Source organism: Pleurodeles waltl, chromosome 9 (assembly GCF_031143425.1).
Source record: "Pleurodeles waltl isolate 20211129_DDA chromosome 9, aPleWal1.hap1.20221129, whole genome shotgun sequence".
In the NCBI taxonomy this organism is placed as follows: Eukaryota; Metazoa; Chordata; class Amphibia; order Caudata; family Salamandridae; genus Pleurodeles; species Pleurodeles waltl.
Window position 1 is genome coordinate 876,513,284 of NC_090448.1, and position 19,648 is coordinate 876,532,931.

Sequence of the window (19,648 nt, forward strand, 5' to 3'; positions counted from 1 at the left end):
AAAATTGGGCAACTCAGAAACTGATAATTAATTCAGGAGTTTAATTTTGTGCCTATAAAACACATTCTCTGCTTTACCGTCTTCTTTCTTATTGCCATTTTGCCTTACAATTTGCCAGTGTCTCTGTCTAATAGCAAGGGTTAGGGTCAACCGCAAATAACCTTGAATAACAATTTCACTTGTAAACTGGCTTAAATGAAATAGTGAAGTCCAAGACGGTGATGGAGTAGGTCGTGTCACCAAGGAGCTCTGGAGAATCCCCATACAGGTCAGTGATCCTGGAGAAATTTGTTTCCCAGGGCACCCACTTTATGTATGTGGTTCCTGGGAGGGAGTGCTGGGGCTGGTGCAAGAATTAAGTCAATTTCCAGCTCTGAGAACTGGCAAAAGTGGAGATCGTTGTAGTGAGGGCATTGGCCTTGCTACGGCAGGCCGTAAGCTAGGCCGCAGCAAATACTGCGCCCTACAGCACTGCTGATAATATAACACACACACACTCACCAAATCTTTGTGAGCGAAAGCCTAAAGCGGCCTCCTGCTCCTTTATTTGTCCCTTTCTGGCCGAGTCCGGCCCTCAGGGTTAAAAGTTGCAACCTTGTATAAGAAAGCCCGGGTGGTTCTCTACATCTCTCCCTTGTTTTAATATATAGGCCCATAAAACAAAATCACAAAAGAAAACGAGAATGAGAGTGAGAGAGAGAGAAATACAACAAGGAATTCAGTTCACACATGGCAAACAAAGTCTCTTAGCCACTGGCTTGGCGCTCGGTTAGGGCGAAGACCATACTTCTGGCTTTGGCCATGGAGTTCCCTTTGGCTCCCACAGCAGGGTTCTTGGGGAGTATCTGATGACCTCTGTCGCTGAGCTTCATTTTCGCCTTCTGGTGCAGAATATACCTCAGCCGGTTCAACCCGGGACTTGATGGCTGTCTCCCACTCTTCTCCCTCAATGGGGATGTCTTCTGACCCGATGTCTTCAATGATGACCACCTGTTTGAACCACCATATGTTCCTGGTTACAGTCCTTCTGCCCCTTCGGATGGTTACCATGGTTTTATGTCCTCTACCTCCCATATTTCGGGTTCATATGGGTTCAGAATTTCCACCCCAGGTGCTGATCTTTTACAGTGACTAAGGGCCAGATGTATCAAGAAAGGCGTTTGTGAATCGCAAATAGTGATTTTTAAGAAATCGCTATTTCCGAGTTGCAATATGCGATGTAACTTAATTGCAAATTGGAATTAGCGATTTCTTAAAAATCGCTATTTGTGGTTTGCGAGGCCCAAATACTGAATCGCAGATTGAGAGAACGCAATTTGCGATTCGGTAATTGAAAATCGCAAATTGCGAGAACGCACACCTGGCAGAGCCTGATGACATCACAAGCAGGAAGTGAGTCATACCAGGCAGTTTGCAGGTGCCACACCCAAAAGAGCACTCCGAGAGAAACAGCCCAGCCACAGTGAGCAAGTCTGTGAACAAGGCAGGACTGCACAACCACCATGGACACCTCTGCACTGGGAAAGGAGAAGGGAGAGAGGAAAAGGAAATTCAAGTTTAATGAGCAGGAACTGCGGGTGCTCACTAAGGAGATGGTGAGGAGCCATGACCGTCTGTTTGGAAAAAGCTCACTCCAGGTCCCTGAGAGTGAAAAGCACACACTCTGTGCAGACATTCAGACAAAAATCTGCACTGTGGGAGTTGTGCAGCGCTCTGTGGAGGAGATAAAGAAGAGGTGGTACGACCAGCGTTCCCGTGCCAAGGAGAGGGTGGCAAGACGACTGCAGGAGGCAAGAAGCCGAGGAGGCGGACCACCCACTGAAACACCCTCCACCCCGATGGAAGACCTGGTGGAGTCGACACTCCTCCCAGAAGCTCCCAGTGGGGTCACTGACATCGACACATCCGGCACACCCAGCACCAATAAAGGTAAGTACAATATTGAAATGTAACCCCATATGTGTATGTACAAATGCCCCTTTGGAATTAGCAAGTAGTGCAAAGCATTGTGAGCAGTATTCCATTCCACATCTTAGAAGCGGTACAACAATGCCTTATGGGAGTGGTAGTCCACAACCCAGAGCTGAAAGTAGCACATAGAATGTAATTAGGCCCAGCGACACCCAGAAGAACACAACACCCACAACATAGTGATATGATGTAACTGTACATTTATTACCATTGTGTGACCTTTGGTGATACATACATAACTGACATGCTGCACATTGTCGTTGCAGGTGGCCCAGGCCCAGCAGCATCTGCAAGTGCCGTTGTGGGGGATACTGAAACCCACACTGCATCTGACTCAAACACCAGTGAGTCACAGAATATAGCGCCTATCAGATGCAGGGCTAGGGCTGTACTGCTACCCAAATTGAGCCAGGACTCTGACGACATGCAGGGTGACGGCCACACACACCTTCCCCAGATGGCAGATGCACTGTTATGCAGGAGTCCCAGCGTAGCACAACACCCCACAGGAGGCCTACGTATGCAGGCGCACAGCATATTGAAGCTGGAGAGGGGCCATCAGTCTTCGGTGGCCTGGAATCTGCTATGTTGAAACAGCAGCGCCTGCAAAACTGGAAAATCTCAGCTTTACAAAGGCAGATGCAGGCACACAATTCCAACATGGGGGGAGGGGCTGCATTGGCAATTGGAGTGCCTCAATTCCAACCTCACAAAACTGCATGAGGGGCAGATCCAAGCTTCTGAGAACACCAGGGAGCTGACAAGTGCAGTGAGGGAACTGTGTACAGAGCTGCGGCACGACAGAGTCAGCCACTGCAGGCAGGAGAGGCGTTTTATGGGGATGTTTGGTGGTTTTGGTTGCTAGGTCAATCGCCTTGCAAATTCAAGAGCCCTCATATCATGGCGTGCTGTGGCCGCACAGGTGGAGGCAGCGCACAGCAGTAGGGATGTGGCACAGGGACTGTTACAGATCACAAATGTGCTTGACAATATGCTGGGTAACCGCTCCGCCACACCCAGTGAACTGGGACTGGGGGACACTGAGGACATATCTAGCCTCAGCAGCGTAGCAGTGCCCACCACTGATGCTAGGCGTCACAGTGCCAGGCACAGCACTGCCACTGAGGCCGAAAACAGAGGTGCCAGTGAGGCCACTGCGCACTCGAGTGGATTGTGTAGCCGTAGAAAGTGACAGTAATGGCCAGAGGGGACTGTTTTCTCATTGTGTCATACAGTAAACTATGATTGAATAGTGAGATACTGTTATCTGCTTTCTTTTTAAGTTACATAATCTTATTTGTGCTGCTAGTGAAACTTATGTTACCTGACGTTAAGGTAATAAATATTCTAACTACAAGTACACATGTCAGTGGAGTTGTGTGGTTAATACATACATCTGAAATGGTTGTGCGTGATGTCAGCACGCCTTTGCCTGCCCTCTGCTGCACTGGTCCTGTCTGCTGGCTGTAGGGGGCGTATGGGATCCTCATCAGAGTCTGAATAAGATATTTCCACAGGTATGCCCCTGGTGGTAGCTATATTGTGCAAGATCGCACAAGTAGCCACTATTCTACATATCGTCTCCGGGCTGTAGTGTAGTGCTGCTCCACTTTTGTGGAGGCACCGGAAGCGACTCTTCAGCAGCCCAAAGGTGCGCTCTACCACATTGCGGGTTGCCCTGTGTGCTGCATTGTATCTCCATTCTGCAGGTGTTGTAGAATTGAGGTTGGGGCGTCATCATGTAGGTGCGCACTGCGTAGGCACTGTCTCCTGAAAGGAACAGAGGTTTTGATGAGTAATTGAACCATCTGACGTCACAACGCCATCAATGCCCCAGTGTACAGAGGGACAATACCTAGTAGATATCCTTCACCAAACTCCCCAGCTAGCAGTCTTGTGTGAATCCCGCTGTGGCGAAAGATGTATGAATCATGTGTGCTCCCTGGGTACCTGTCCACGAGATCAGTTATGATATAGGAGGCATTGCACATCACCTGCATATTCATGTAATGTTGGTATTTACGGTTGCGGTACACATACTCTGTGGCCTATGGTGGACAGATTGCAACATGTGTCCCATCTATGGCACCTAGGACGTGGGGGAACTGTGCTATCTGATAGAAATCTATTTTAGGCTGCTGTATTTCCTGTGGGGTGTGGGGGAATCTGATGTACTGGTGCATCCTACTCAGCATGACGTTGATAAATGCATTGAAAAATCTAGAGAGGGCACTCTGTGATACTCCTCCAGCTGCTGCTATGAACCCTTGATAGCTCCCTGAGGCAAGTAGGTGGAGGGAGCATAATACTTGAACATGGGTGGGTATGCTATGAGTCCTATGTGTTGTGCGCTGCAGTATGGGTTGTAGCTCAGCTATCAGGTCAAGTATCATGGCTGAGTTAAACCTGTACTTCTCAAATATCTCCTCCTCAGTCTGTTCAAAAAGGGTAATGCGCACTCTGAAAATGTGCTCCTGTCTCCTCCTCCCTCTCCTCAAACCTGCCAAGATCCTCATTCTCCTCGCCATGACGTAGAGTGCAGCCATTGTGGAAAAGAGTCTGAGGCATTCTGGGCCTCTTTATATAGGTTGCACCTGATTACCACCTGGTTTCACTTAGTGGTATTTTGCATGTGCAAAAGGCCATTCTGCGAAAAATCACAATTTGGGATTTTTTGATGCATCAAATTGCGACTTGGTTTTGCGAGTCGCATTTTGCGTCTCGCAATTTTCGACTTGAAATACTGATTCACTAATTGCGATTCAGTATTTCATGTCGCAAATTGCGAGACGCAAAATGCGACACGCAAAACCAGGTTGCAACGCAATAAATCGCAATTTTTGCGATTCCGTATTTTTGGTCTGCGAATGCCTTTCAAGCATCGCAGACCACGTTTTTACATTCGCAAACAGCCAATTTTAGCGATTCGCACCGTTTGTAATTTCGTTTGATACATCTGGCCCTAGGTCTCTAACCTAGAGATCAGAGGCCCTGGCTCGCAGCTTCTTGCTTGCCTTGGCGATGGTGATTCGCCTCTTCTGCTGGGCCCTTTCAGCATTCAGGGTTTCCAGTGACGAGCCAAGGTTGGCCAGGATGCAATCCTGAGGGGGTTGTTCGAACATTCGTGCCACTGGAGCACATCCGGTGGTACTGTGGGGAATTTGTCGGTATGCCTGAAGGAATTTCTGCATGCACCATTCCGCATCTTGTCCCTGGTCTACTGCTATCCTTAATGTCTGGTTAAGAGTGCTCATAAACCATTTACATCCCCTTTGGCTTGGGCCAGTGAGGGGTGACCCTTTGGTGCTGAACCGCGAGGGACACAAGATAGTCTTGGAACTCTTGACTGTGGAAGGGAGGCCCATCATCTGTATGCACTCCATCGGGCAGACCTAGCAGGGCGAACGTCTTCTCCAACACCGGCTTGACATGTTCAAATTCTGTTGACGTGGCTAGCTCAACCACTGGGAATCTAGTGCAAGAGTTAATCAGTACAGCGGTCAGCCAACCATCTGGGTAACTGCCGAAGTCCATGCTAAGCTTCGACCACAGTCGGTGCTGGGTTCTTTGGTCATTACGGGGGCAGGTAACTGTTCTCCGGGAGTGGTCTCACACAAGTGACATCTCACCCGTTCGTCTACCAGAGCATCCTTCCCCAGGAACCACACCTTGCTGCATAGTCAAGCTTTCATCTTGGCCACCCCTTGATGTCCCTAATAGGCCAACTCGACTACTTGGTCCCAGAGACAGTGGGCACCACTATTTTCTGCCCCCTCAGTAGGAGGCCATCCTGGCTTTCTGACAGCTCACTCCTTATCCTCCACAATAATAGTCTAGCCAGGTGCTCTTCGTGGGTGAGTGTTTAGTATCCTTCCAGAAACCGGTGCCACTGTCTCATTGCCAGTGGCTCTTTCACCTTTAGGAGCAGAGCATGTGCACGCGTGGCTTCCAGGATCTCTGGCACCGTCAGTGCTGTGGGGCACGCTATCTGTACCACCATCTGTACAAAGTTTTCCGCTCGCTCTTCGTTCTCATCTGACCCCACTGATGCTTGTTGTCGGGGGTGCCTCAAGAGATAGTCAGCCGGATTGTTGACTCCCAGCTGATAGATGACTTGGAACTGGTATGGTTTCAGGAATACCGCCCACCTCTCAATCCTCGGAGGGCGAGTTGGGACATTCCTGCAAAGAGGTAGACCAGGGGCTTGTGGTCCCTGACCACTCAAAAGTCCTGCCTGCACAGATACAGGTGGAAGTGCTGGCAGGCCCACCAAAATGCAAGGGCCTCCCTTTCAATCTGGGCAAACCGAGTTTCCATTGTTGAGAGGGCCCTGCTCGTGAACGTCACCGGTGTCCATTCCTGATTTATTTGCTCTTGAAGAAGGACTGCCCCAAGCCCAACCAGACTTGTGTCCACTACCACCTCTGTTTTCCTCTGCGGGTCGAAGTAGGCCATCGCGGCTTTGTCTAACAGTGCTTCCTTGATGGACCGGAAGGCCTTTTCCCCTGCTGGGCTCCATTCCTACTGGGTATCAGTTCAAGCGAGTTGTCTGAGGGGTTCCTCCATGGTGGCCAGGTTGGGGGTGAATTTCCCGCTGTAGGTTGCTAGCTCCAAAAATCTCCTCAATTCGATGGGGTTCTGCGAAACCGGATTGCTTCGGATGGCCTCCCCCTTCTTTGGGTCCACATGCAATCCCTGGCGAGAGAAGATGAATCTAAAGAAGTCAATCAATTACAGTAGAACAAGCACTTTTTCCTGTGACTTGTCAGACCAGCATTGGTGAGTCTTTGCAACGTTGATCTCACTCTTCCATGGTGTTACTCGAGAGTCTCAGAGTGAATGAGGATGTCATCGCTCAGGATGATGATGCCTACCAGGCCAGAAAGCATTTCATGGATGGTGTTCTGGAAAACTTCAGCGGCCGAGGAGAAGCTGAAGCTGAGCCTTTTGTAGCACCTGAGTCACACATGGGTGGAAAAGGTGGTGATGTTGCGGCTCTCTGGGTTTAAGTCCAGTTGGTGGCACCCCGAGTTGAAGTCCATCTTTGAAAACCACTCATCCCTGTTCAGGTCGGCGATGTCGTCATCCATAATGGGGTTTATGTGACGCTCCCGCTTGATGGTCCTGTGTGGAAGTCTCATGTCCATGCACAGGCGGATGGCGCCTGGCTGTTTCAGTTTCCCGGCAATAACTAGGGCTTACACCCATGGGGTGGGATAGTTGACGAAGAATCATCGTCACTTTTCTCGTTTGTCTGGTGCTGAGACAGTGTCCTCCAGCCCTGCAAACTTTGGCAAAAAGGTCAGCCTTCCTACACCTCAAGCAGGTTTTCCCCTTGACCAGGCAAATGTCGGGCGCCTTGTGTTCGAGCCCACAGTTCCCACAGTTCCTGACATTGGGCTTCTGAGTGGTAGTCAGGGGCTGAGGGGCCCGTCGTCCTTGGATGGTGTCCATATGTTCTTGCTTAACTGTGGCCTGTTTTAAGGCTCCTGTGGCCACAGTGGGATGACCCAGAGCTGCTTCCATGTCTTCCGCACAGCCGTTGGAGAAGTTCTTGTGACCTGGCCAGGATCAAAATGTCATCGAGTGAAATCCCTTGTTGCCGAAGGATCAACTTGCGCAGCAGATTCAAACGGCAGCCCTGGATGATCAGGGCCCTGATTTCCTTGTGTTGATTTAGGTCCACACAGGAGCTCGCCAGCTTCTGCACCCATGCATAGAACAAGTCTATGGATTCTGTGTCAGTCTGTGAGCTTGGCGCAATTTAAATAATTCATAGTCTGCTGTAGGTCGAACTACGTGTTGAGTGCAGCCACTGCCATGTCAAAGTCATAATCCCTCCCTGCGTTTGGCAGTGTTTCGAACAGCTTCTATAGTTTGTTGCCCCCAGAGTTCACCATTAGTGACCTTCTCACAGCACCATCTTCCTCTCTTGTGGTGCGGAAGTAGTGCCGCAGTCTTCCTCGCCAGTGGCGCCATCTCAACGTTGCTGTAGTGGGGTCCGCTAGCTGGCCAAACGGTGGTAGTGGGGTTACCGAGGCATGAGACCTAGGGGTGTGTGCTGGGCGTGTCTGGTCCCGCTGAGGCAGTAAGCCCATGTCTTGTCACAGTTCTGGTGCTAACGTCCTTGGTGCCTGACACCAGCCTTGAGGCGTGCCATAGAAGGGCCTTGGTGGATTGCCTAAATGAAATGTGCCTCTGATTGGGGCGATATGACTGCAGTGTCCCAGTGCCAGAAGATGTTTCTAGCTAGGCAGGTCCACCCAGGAGCATTTTGCTTATGAACCACACAGCGTGAACTGTCCTGCTGCCAGTGAAGCCTGCCTGTCTCTTCAGAAAGGGAAGCCAGATTGCCTTTCAGGGCCTGCATGGCTTGGGGATGGTCCGCTTGGCAGGAGAACGTTGAAAGCAAAGGGGAGTGGGTGGGGCCATGGTACAGCATGGAGGGTCTGCATGGAGCTGATGTGGCCCAGATCACATATGGCCTTGTGAGGTGCTGTTGTCGGCTGCATTGGCTTTGCTGTACGCCGGTGAGTAGCAGCCCATCCCTCTCAGCCGTCGGCCGGTTGATGGTATGAGGGGCCTCCTCAGGCCAAAGCGCTATGATGCCTGCGTCGTTGGTGGGACTCCGCAGCGCTTGATGCCAGGGAATACTGGTAGAGCCCTCGAGGCAGCTTCTCTTTACTGGAACAGGTTAGCCCTTCTGCCGATGCCGCTCGGGACGTGAGCGGGGATGGAGGAGCAAGTGTAGCACCTCCCATGGGTGAAGGTCGTAGGTGCGGTGTTGCAGGGTATTCCGCACTTGCTGCCAGTGTAGCGAGAGGCCTGAGCCTTGTTAGTGTAGGCCATATGCTAAGCATCAGCCAAGACTGCGCCCTACATCGCTGCTGATAATGAAACGCACACACTCACCAAACGCGAGTGAGTGCCTCGCGCTCCTATATTTAGCCTTTTCAAGCCCAGCCCTCAAGTTGAAGCATTGTATAAGGGAGCCTGGATGGCTCTCTACAATCATTAAGATGCGGGCTGGCATAGAAAGTGGGGGTGAGGCATGACGACTGGCGCTGACTGCAGGAGAGAGAGGCTGGCACCGGAAGGGGATCCCTCATCAGGACGGGATGAGGAGAGATCACTGAAGGACCGGAGTGGTTCGAACAGCCTTCCCCCTGTATCCACCTCTTGGCCTAGGATACTGCCACCAAGGTCTGAAGTCGGGGCCACGCACGAAAGAAGCACTGCAGAAAACCTGGTGAAGTACAGTGGTTAGCCTGGGTGCCCAAGTCTCCACCCAGTTGGGATCTGATTGAATTAAATGAACTAACAGTACTGTGGCCCAAGTTCATTGTTGGGCCTGTGTCATCCGGTGGAGTGTAGGGGCCAGGTGCGGGAGTTCCTCCTAGAGACCCAATACAAGAGAGGATAAAAGTGCTAGACAACCCCCTGGGCTGGAAGAGTGTCTATGATTGTGGAGGACTGCTAGGAAATAGTCAGTAACACAAACTGGGGCCTTCTGCCCTGTTGGAAGTCAAAAGTGAAAGAAGAGAGTCCTCACACCCAGAGAGGATGCCAAAAGTGCTGGGGATGCTTTACTGAACTACTGGTGCAACTGAAACAATGCCCCCCTCTAACCTAACTCTGTGGAATTGGACACAAGATCATTGGAGGCCTTGATGTGCTAACAGTGGGGGTGCGACACAAGCTCAGTGGCGTCCAAATTTCCCTATGGTGGCATGAGAGTGGGCCAATTTGTTCCATTTGTGTGTGTTGTTGTGCCAGTAAGGATTTACATGAATGCTCCCACCCCGGGGGATCTTTAACTGTAATATGGTGGAACCTAAAATAGCTACACAGGGAAAGTAACATGCCTGACCATGGCCCTCTGCCTATGAGGGGAGGGGGCCTTTGCACAGAGGACCTCCCCAGAAAATCCAACCAAGTGCTTCAAGCCATTAAGGTTTCCCAGACCGGTCAAGAACCAAAGTTTGATGTGGGACTGCTACTCATATAACATAGGAAACTAGTCAGTCATGTGGAAGACATGGAGTCATCCATAACGTTGTTGCACCCCACAGTCGGATAGCTCCAGACCCATGTGGCTCAGCTAAGGGAGGCAGTTCAGTTCATGAGAAACCAGGCTGAAAACGCAGATGGCTGCTCTAGACAGAGAAACATCTGCATTGTTGAAATCGCAGAATCCATGGGGATCCCAAATATGGAACATGCTAGCAGGCACAAAAACAACCTTCATCTCAGTTTAGAGGGCACACAAGGTGCCTGTCCATCTCTTGCTGTGCCCAGTGGTGGCAAGCATTTTCAACTTCAAGGACAGAGACCTCATTCTACTAGTCTCCAGAAGTAAGTGTCCCGGGATCACAGAAAACAGCTTGATAAAGATCTTTCCAGACTTCCCTTATGAAGTCCAGCACTTGCATAGCTCTTACACAGGAGTAAAGACACAGCTGAGAACAATGGGCTACAAGTATGCCCTCTTATCCCCAGAAACCCAGGATTGTAGCCAAGGACAAAACTCTGTTTTCCCACATAGCGCACAAGTCAAGGCAGTGGCTGCAGTTGAGGGGGGTGGTGAAAATCCCAGACAGAACTAGAGGCACGGAATGACTGGAGCTTGGTGGGCCCCAGGTTGTGCAGACCTAGGAAGCCAAAGAATAAGCCCACAAAAGAACTAGTTGCCATAGTTAGAACTTGGGTACTGGAGGAGGTGAGGACACAGGCAAAAATAGACGCCAGCCCTTCTGACATTACAAGTGACAGGGAGTCGGAAGGCATACACAATCGAGACATGGACATAGAACTCTCGTGAAACAAAATGAAGGAGGGACCGGGAGGTTAAGTGGTCCAGTGTACGATCTCCCAAACTATAGTCAAAAATATGCGAAGTACACTGTTCCAAAAATTATGTACCATCCTAGGGGACCAATAGTCTCAGGAGCAAGAGCCCTCAAGCATCGCAATGGATGGGTAATATCATCATCGGGAAATGCTCCACACCAAGCTGGCGCTGCAATGCCTGGTGGGCACCCCAAGCGGGGGCTCTAGACCAAATTGGTTAAAATCTGTTATATAGTCAAAAAAGTGCTTTCATTCAAGCAACTGTGCAAAAAGAAAGAGGTTGAAAAGAGTTTAAAATTGGTTATACATCTCCCAAACAGCATCATACATTTTAATCAGTGTAGTGAAGATGAAGACCAAAGTTAAAAACAAAAATTGAAAGTCATGTATCGAGTGTAATGCTCGTGGTACTTTCAAAAATTATTAAAGACTCCAAATGATTTAAGGGCCTTTAGGAACAGGTCAACATGTTTCGCGTCTGTCGGTCCACCAGGATCCATTGACGCTTCATCAGGACCAAAAAATTGTAATAATAACCTCTTCACATAGTATAAAGGAAAAAAGAAAAACCACCTCGAATAAGGTAGAAAAACCAATGACTTACATTTAAGTGCACTTGGTTACATCAGGTCACCCTAGAATGAAAACATATAGACACACAGTACACCAAAGACAAACCCAAGAAGTGGTTAGTGGTGCTCAAACAAATAAACGTCTACATAAAACAAGTGATGGGTCCAAGCTAAATATGTGTAAATGGGCTTACCATCCCCAAATTTGAGAAAGGGCCCCCTGGGAAGCACGTTCCTGGGACTCAGATAGACACTGAACATAATAAAGTAGAAATACAGTTTACCATTCGTATGTATGCTCAATTAACTTAAAATGGTTTTAATAAAAGACAAGAGAAAAGAGCAGATTATCTGTAATGTAATATAGCCCACAAATGGGTAGGTCTTGTTAAAATAATTGAAAAACCCGCGTAAGCAGACATGTAACTCTGTCCAGATTATGCTATGGTCTAAAGTTAACAAAGTGGAGTTAATGTAGACTGGCATAAATATCGATCATCTCACCCCAAATCACACCGCCGTATGGCAAACTTACGGTTTGGTTGCTGGTCCATAACTCCGGACCTACCCTCTGGAACGGTGTCCCGGATGACAATCTGCATCGGGCACCGTCAGAGCAATAAATGCGGCGCTGCGAACCCGGAAGAATACTAACTTCCGGTGTACGCGCGTCTCAAAATAATAAAAATGAAAAAGAGACTATCCGATTGTAGTCTCGGTAACACAACTAAAAATAGAAAACGGACCATCGTATTGGAAATACGAGGTCCGTGTCGGGTCGAAAAACTTTTACATTTGGCTCTAATAATAAAGTCAAATGGACCCTATAAACAGGCCCACAAGAAAACGCGGGGCCATGGGGGAGGCAACTGACAGAGAATGAAAAATCAAAAAAAAAAAATCGTCAAAAAAATATAATAAACGTGTATATCATCATAAAGCAGGGATAAAAATATACTCCCACCATATGAACACTGGTATGTGAATGTATTAACCAGTGTCTGGGCTATACTATCTCCAAAGGAGGGCTATAATGTGTGAGGAACCACAAAAGTCATTATAATAATAATAAAAAGAGGAGGTAGTCATCTTTTTAGGAGGACCGGGTCACGTATCATTCATCCTCGTAAAGAGAGGGACGGCCAGGGGATGATCATTTAACCCCCGTAAGTGAGTGCCCAATTTGTACACCCATCTTTGTTCTATCCTGAACAGTGTCCCGGGTAGATCAGACCGCATAGTAGGTGCTTCTATTACCACCCACCATAGGTCGTCCGGGGAGTGTGGAAATTCTAAAAAATGAGCACTAAGTTTAGTTGTTGTTCTGTTGCATCTAATGTTACTTCTATGTTCATTGATACGTAACTTTACGGGTCTAGTTGTCATCCCTATATAACGTAAATCACAAGGGCATGTAATCATGTAGATACAATTCCTAGTGTTACAATTCGTGTGTTTCTTTAGGCGCCAAATACCTGCAGGATCCAAATTCAGAGTCAATAGATGTCTGGTCAGGGGGCACACATTACAATTCCCGCAAGGATGGTGTCCTTCCACAGGGGGAAGGTTCCATAGCGTCGTTTGGGTAGGTATGTTTCTTTGGACACATGGGCGTGTATGAACCACAAGATCTTTAATGTTCGCGGTGCGTTTAAAAGCAAACAATGGTCTGCTTATATCCTGACCCACACTAGTGAGGATTGCCCATCTTTTGTTAATCATTTTCTTGACTGTGTTTGATAAAGGAGTGTAGGTAGAAACACATGTTAATCTAGTTAGTGGTTTCTTCTCAATGTTAGTTAACAAAGCATCCCTGTTATTATTTCTGGCTCTCTTGCGAGCCTGGTTGACTATCTTGGGGGGATAATGACGGTCAAAAAGTTTGTTTTGGAGGGAAGTGGCCTGCTGGTCAAATTCACGGAACGTACTACAATTGCGCCTCAACTGTAAAAACTGGCCGACCAGTAAGTTATCCCTCAAAGGTTTGGGGTGGTGACTCTCGTAGAGGAGAAGAGAGTTGCGGTCAGTGGGTTTTTGATATACGCTGGTGGATAATTTACCCTCATTAATCGTAATCATTAAGTCCAGAAAAGGTAGACCACTAGAAGATACTGTGGCAGTAAATTTCAGAAAGGGATCCAAAGTGTTGACCCAGGTTGTGAAGTTGTCTGCCAAAGTCAGTGGGCCCTGCCAAATGATCAGAATGTCGTCTATGTAACGACGCCATAATGTAATATGGTTATGAAAGGGGTTAGTGGCAGGTAAGATATGAGTTTTTTCAAAATCGTACATATACAGGCAAGCCAGACTTGGAGCGAATGTGCTGCCCATGGATGTTCCTTGTATCTGGTGGTAAAGCTGATCCTCAAAAAGGAAATTTTTTTCAGTCAAGGCCAGTCTTGCACATTGCATGATGAAAGGCACAGGTGAAGAGAGATTGGTTGATACTGCTTGTAGGGCTGTCTCGACAACCTGTAAAGTAATTTCTTGTGGAATGTTCGTATAGAGAGCCTCCACATCCAAAGTAATGATGCCTTGTACAGTCTCAGAGTTATTGATAGTTTCAATTAAATTCAGGACATCTTTTGTGTCTTTCAAGTAGGTTGAAGAATCCTTGACTAATGGTTGCAAAAAATAGTCACAAAAAATTGATAATGGTTCCAAAACTGAACCCAACCCGGAAACAATGGGGCGACCTGGGGGTGGTATCCTACCCTTGTGGATCTTGGGTAAGCTATAAAAATATGGAATTCTAGGATGACTTGTATCCAGGAATTCGGCCTCCTTAGGTGAAATCCACTGATTGTTCTTGGCTTCTTCAATCAGGCATCTAATCTGAGTCTAATCTAGTAGTAGGGTCATGCATTATTTTGGCATAATAAGAGGAGTCACTCAAGAGGCGTAAGCACTCATCCCTGTAATCGTTAGAATTCATGACCACAATTGCCCCGCCCTTGTCAGCTTGTTTGATGGTTATATCAGGATCTGATGACAAAGATAACAAAGCCCTCTTCTCTTTGTTCGGAATGTTGATAAATGCCTGTTTCGGATGTAGTTTATCCAGGTCAGCTAATACTGCTCTTTCAAAGGTTAAAACCTCACTAGGCATTGTAAGTGGTGGTGGAAAAAAGGTTGAAGGTTTTTTCAGGCCAGAATCAGATAGAGGCGGTTCTACTGGTTTGTCCTTAAAAAAGAAATGTAGGCGTATCTTTCGGAAAAACTGGGCCAATTCAATGTGTAGTCGGAAGAAATCTTCATCCGGAGTAGGAACAAACCCTAAACCTCTATTCAGTACATTAATCTCATCCTCCGTCAGTTGTCTAGTTGACAAGTTAACGACTAGGTTCTTGTCGGGGGTTTCGTGGTTTGGCTCCTGGTGACCATCCGAGGTTCCTCTCTGGACCATTGGATGTGTCTGCCTCTTCCTCTCCTTCTGCCTCTGCCTCTGCCCCGGCCTCTGCCTAAAAAAGGTACAAATGGCATCATTTGGCGTGGCTGGAAGAAGGGATAAGGAGGTTGCCAGGGCATTGGTTGGTGCATTGGATACGGAGGATAATTATAAAAGGGTTGGGGTTGAGGTTGATTGTCGTCTGTACTCCAACCATCAGATGATGATCCACTACTATAATTCCTAGATTTTTTAAGGGAGGAGGTAGAATCATCAGATGAACGGGACTGATTGTCCACATCATAGTCTTCTTTAATATAAGGGTAGACTTTTTCTCGACTGAACTTAGCTATGTCTTTCTGGAGTTTATTAATCTTCTGCTGGGTTAGAAACTCCTTGGTTTCGTTCAATTCAGCAGTAATCTCAGAACTGCTGAACAGTAGTCTAGAACTGTCCGGGACCTGCATTGGCCCCCAGAGCTGCAGATACTGTAATTTAAGCCAAAGACATTGAGCAGAAGTGGAGGAGAGAGAACCAAGAGGGAGGGCGGTGAGTGAGACCAGCCTGGCCTATTCCTGGATGCATTATATATAGTGAGCATTGGGGACTGAAGGAATTTTCAAAGACGAGCCACAAAGAGACAATTTCCACAAACACTAGTGGATTTGGCTGAGAGTCCCGGAATTTGGTGCCTAAAGGCTGCTATGTAAGTGGGCTGAGACCTGTTGCCAGCCTGCCAGGGGAGACAGCATTAGTTGGTTAGTTGTCCTCCTGCCCTCATACATGCACACACACAACACAATACTGACACAATGGAGGAGATTATTACAGTTAGCAATGCTATTTAGAGATTCACACCATTCAACACCAGACTGCATTATCCAACACTATCTCACATGGAATGTACGGGGTATAGCTACACTGACCAAGTGTTGGTGATCTATACCCCAAATTCCAACTACCCTGCCTATCTAGACTTACTGACCCAACAATTCTCCAAGATGCATTGGCATTTCATATTTGGAGTGGTGACTTCAACTTTATACCAGACCTAGAGGTGGATAATTCCCTCATTACAGGGCACCCTAAATGGTTTGAGTAAGGCCCATTTTGCAGGATGGATAATTGCTTGGGTGTTGTGAGATGTTTGGGGACTTCAGCATCCACACCAGGAGTATTCTTAGTACTCTGCAGTGCATAGTTTTCATACCATTATTGATTTCACTAAATCCCCCAGAATAACACTGGTCAAGAATTTGAACACACTAGCACATATCAGTGCAACCACAGACAGTGCGTCATTCCTTCTCAAACTTTTGAAGAAAGTGAAACCATTCCTGCCTCCCTCAGGCTTCAAACAGGCAGTACAGTCATTAGTAGTCTACAGACTAGAATACCGATCTGCGACCCATTCAGGTCTCCCCAAGGTGAGTACAACTCCACTAAGAGTGATTCTCAATGCAGGAGTGAGACTGGTAACAGGCATTAGATGCTTTGACCACATTACCCCATCATTTAGGCATCTAAACTGGCTCCTTCTCGAGGTCAGAACTCAACTGGAAATTGCTGCCTCACACTCAAAGCATTACATTTTAAAGAACTGAGGTAACTGACAGAAAAGATTTGAATCTCAGGAGGCAGCCACTCCCTCAGAAGCGCAAACTCTCTTAGTCTTGAACCCCTGAGATTCAGAAAACAAAAACCTACACATGCTCTTTGTCGGGAGCTGTTCCAAGGATTTGAAAGTCTTTACCATCTGAGGTGTGCTCAAACCCATTAATCCACTTTTTGAAAAAAGAGGTGAAAAAGATCCTAACAAGTAGATTCCTCTCATTATTTCCCAGTTAGCTTATCTCCTGAGTTCAATGGGCATGACTATGATAGTATTGTTTATACAGGACAAAAGCACATCCTTCCTATGAGAACCCCACTCAATCTCTGCTCCCTGGGTACCTGGAACTGAACGGTTTTGGAACAGTCTCAGAAGACAACCTTGAAGATGCTATCCTGTGGCCTAATAAGTGAATGACAGATGTTTAATATAATCTCTGGGACCACATACCATATTTTACTTGAGTTTGTTTCTTTCAATGTATCTGTTTTGTTTATCAACCATATGTACCGCTCTCTGATACTCTTGGGTTGTGGTCCCGCCTTATAAAACACTCTAAAAAAAAAAAAACATAAATAAATACCAGGCTATATTTCCTCTTATGTAACCCGCAAATGCCCATGCATATATTAGACAGTGAGTACTTGGGGCATAAGCTGTCCAATCACAGCCACCTCAAGATGGTGATCACATAGGGTAATCCCAGAACTGTGATACCAACATGGTGCTTGAATGTCAAGGCGTTGCAGAACTCAGTGCGGAGAGACACTGTTGGTAAGGTTACAACTGAGTACTTTAGACACAAAGATGGTACAACCAGCAATGGACTGCTTGAATGGGATGTATTCAAAGTGGTCCTAAGAATCATATGCATTAAGACCACATGTGGTTGAAAATAGAAGGAGAGATCCACAGAGCCGAATTAAACTTTGAGCAGGGGCACGGAGATGTTCCAACCCTGAGGGCAGTGATGAAGAAGCATAAAGATCTGGACATCCCTGTTGAGTTTTAAGCTGCCTGCAAGGAGATACTAGCCTCCAAACTGATTAAGGTGTATGAGGAGGCTGGCAAAGCGGGTGATCTGCCGAATACATTGAGACAAGCACTCACTGTGGTGCTACCAAAGCAAGTTGGAGGCCCCCTGGATGTCCAATCTTATCACTCACTGCCAATGCTTAACCTTGCAAACAGGTTGTCAGAAATAGCATATTTTTCGTCCACCTGGACCACAAGGGCTTTATATCTGCCAGGAATACCTTCCTAAACTTACGCCATTTATTCAGCCTGATTGATGGCACAAGAGGAGGTGGATCGCTGCAGACAGTGATCTCACTCCACATTGAAAAAGCAATTGACACACTGGAGTTGCTATACCAGATGCAAGTTGTGCAGGTGATGGGGTTGGCCCATGTAATCTGGTTGGATTCACATTCCTTACACAGACTGGTTGGCAAAAATATTCACAGGTCAAGTAATCTCCAGACAGTTCTTCACAAACAGAGGGACCAGACAGGGATGCCTGCTCTTGCCCCTTATGGAGCATGCTGTGGCTCTGGTATCATGACTTCAATGGTATCTTGGCTCCTTTAGGTATTTGGGAGTGACAGTATAACACATAGATGAAGCACTCATGAACAGAAACTTAGAAGAGTGATGGCAGTGTTAAACAGTCCTGTAATGTCTGTATGGCACTGCCAGTATCCTGAACGGGCAGCCCAAGTTCAAAGGGTAATGAGGTGGATCAGTGGTATACAGAACTCTGAAAGGATCGTGATGTTTGGGAATTTAAATACAACTAAATTACTGAGCTGGCTGATGCTGAGGTGGCCTCTCCAGAAGTACCCACTCAAGTTTGCGATAATAGCAAAATATTGCTGGCAAAGATATGTCCACCCAAAAGGCAGCAGGTTCCCATATGCCACGGATACCCCAATATAGGCTGTGCTGCTGATCATGAAAGTTGGTATAACATATCGGAAGAAGCCATGGACTGAGGCAGAAATCTTGACCCTAGTCGACTTGTATAGTCATCACAATCTATGAACATGGGATGATGTGCAAGATGGACCCTGGGCATTTCCTTGAGTTTTGCACACTAACACAATTGTGGTCCCTAGATTGAGTGGAACCGCCCACGTTGGCCATGCTACAACTCCGACCCGGATGTCATAAGATATGAAATGCAATTTGTATGTTTTCACACAAAATATTTCAGAAATGATTATGTACTATACTTTGGTTTAGAATGTAAGAATTATTATGAGGAATTAGAATGATTAATGAGATTTGGTTTTATTCTTTACAGCCCTCAAGAAGCAGCTATAAGGCCATGAAACACTTTGGCTGTGTTCAAAAAGAACCTTCTAAAAGCTATTTTAAGAATTTGTTTCTGGCAATGGATTATCAAGAATTATTTTTCAACACATGTTGTCTGAAATATAATGGAACATTGCTGGTGGCTGTTGTTTGAGGCAGAATGAGAGTCCTTTATTCAACAGTGTTCTTTCTTCATCAGTAAGCTAGTGGGTTGATACATTTACTGTCAAATTTCCATCATGTTTGTGACCTTGTTTAGTTTTTCTGCCAATTTCATACAGGATGTATTCTTTTTCCCCAAACCGTCTGCTGAGTTTTCACTGTGCTTTTGTTTGCTTTTTGATAGGCCCCTGCCCAAACTGTGTCCTTGGCCCCTTAATTTGAGGTTTTTTGATCCAAGTACATGAGTTGCATTTCTTCTAGCAGAGTCGTTTTCATCCTCCTCTCAGCTGTACCTTCACTTGAGCAATGATGGTGACACTTCTAAACAAATTGGTCCCAGATCCCAGGTAACTTATAGGAAAGCATGTTCCTTAAAAAAAGATTAACTGGACAAAAGCCACATTGAAGATAGCAAACCACAAAATTGGCTTAATGCTGGTAATAAAGGATTTGTGAAATGCAGTAATTGCAAATCTTTCACAAATAAGGAAAATGTGAGACCCTTCAGTGACTTTGAGGGTCGGACAATTACCATTGGCCAGAGAATCACAAGTAATACACAGTTTGTGGTCTACATTATTGAACGTGAACACAGTTTAAAATATGTTGGGAGTATCACCTGTCCCCGCAAGAAGAAAATACTAGAGCACATTCATGCTGTACAGCATCAAGATATGAATTATGCGATTGCCAGACATTATGCATAATCACACGGTAATGACTGTAGAATTACGAGATACTACAGCATTGGCAAGGTACTGAAAGATGAAAGAGGAG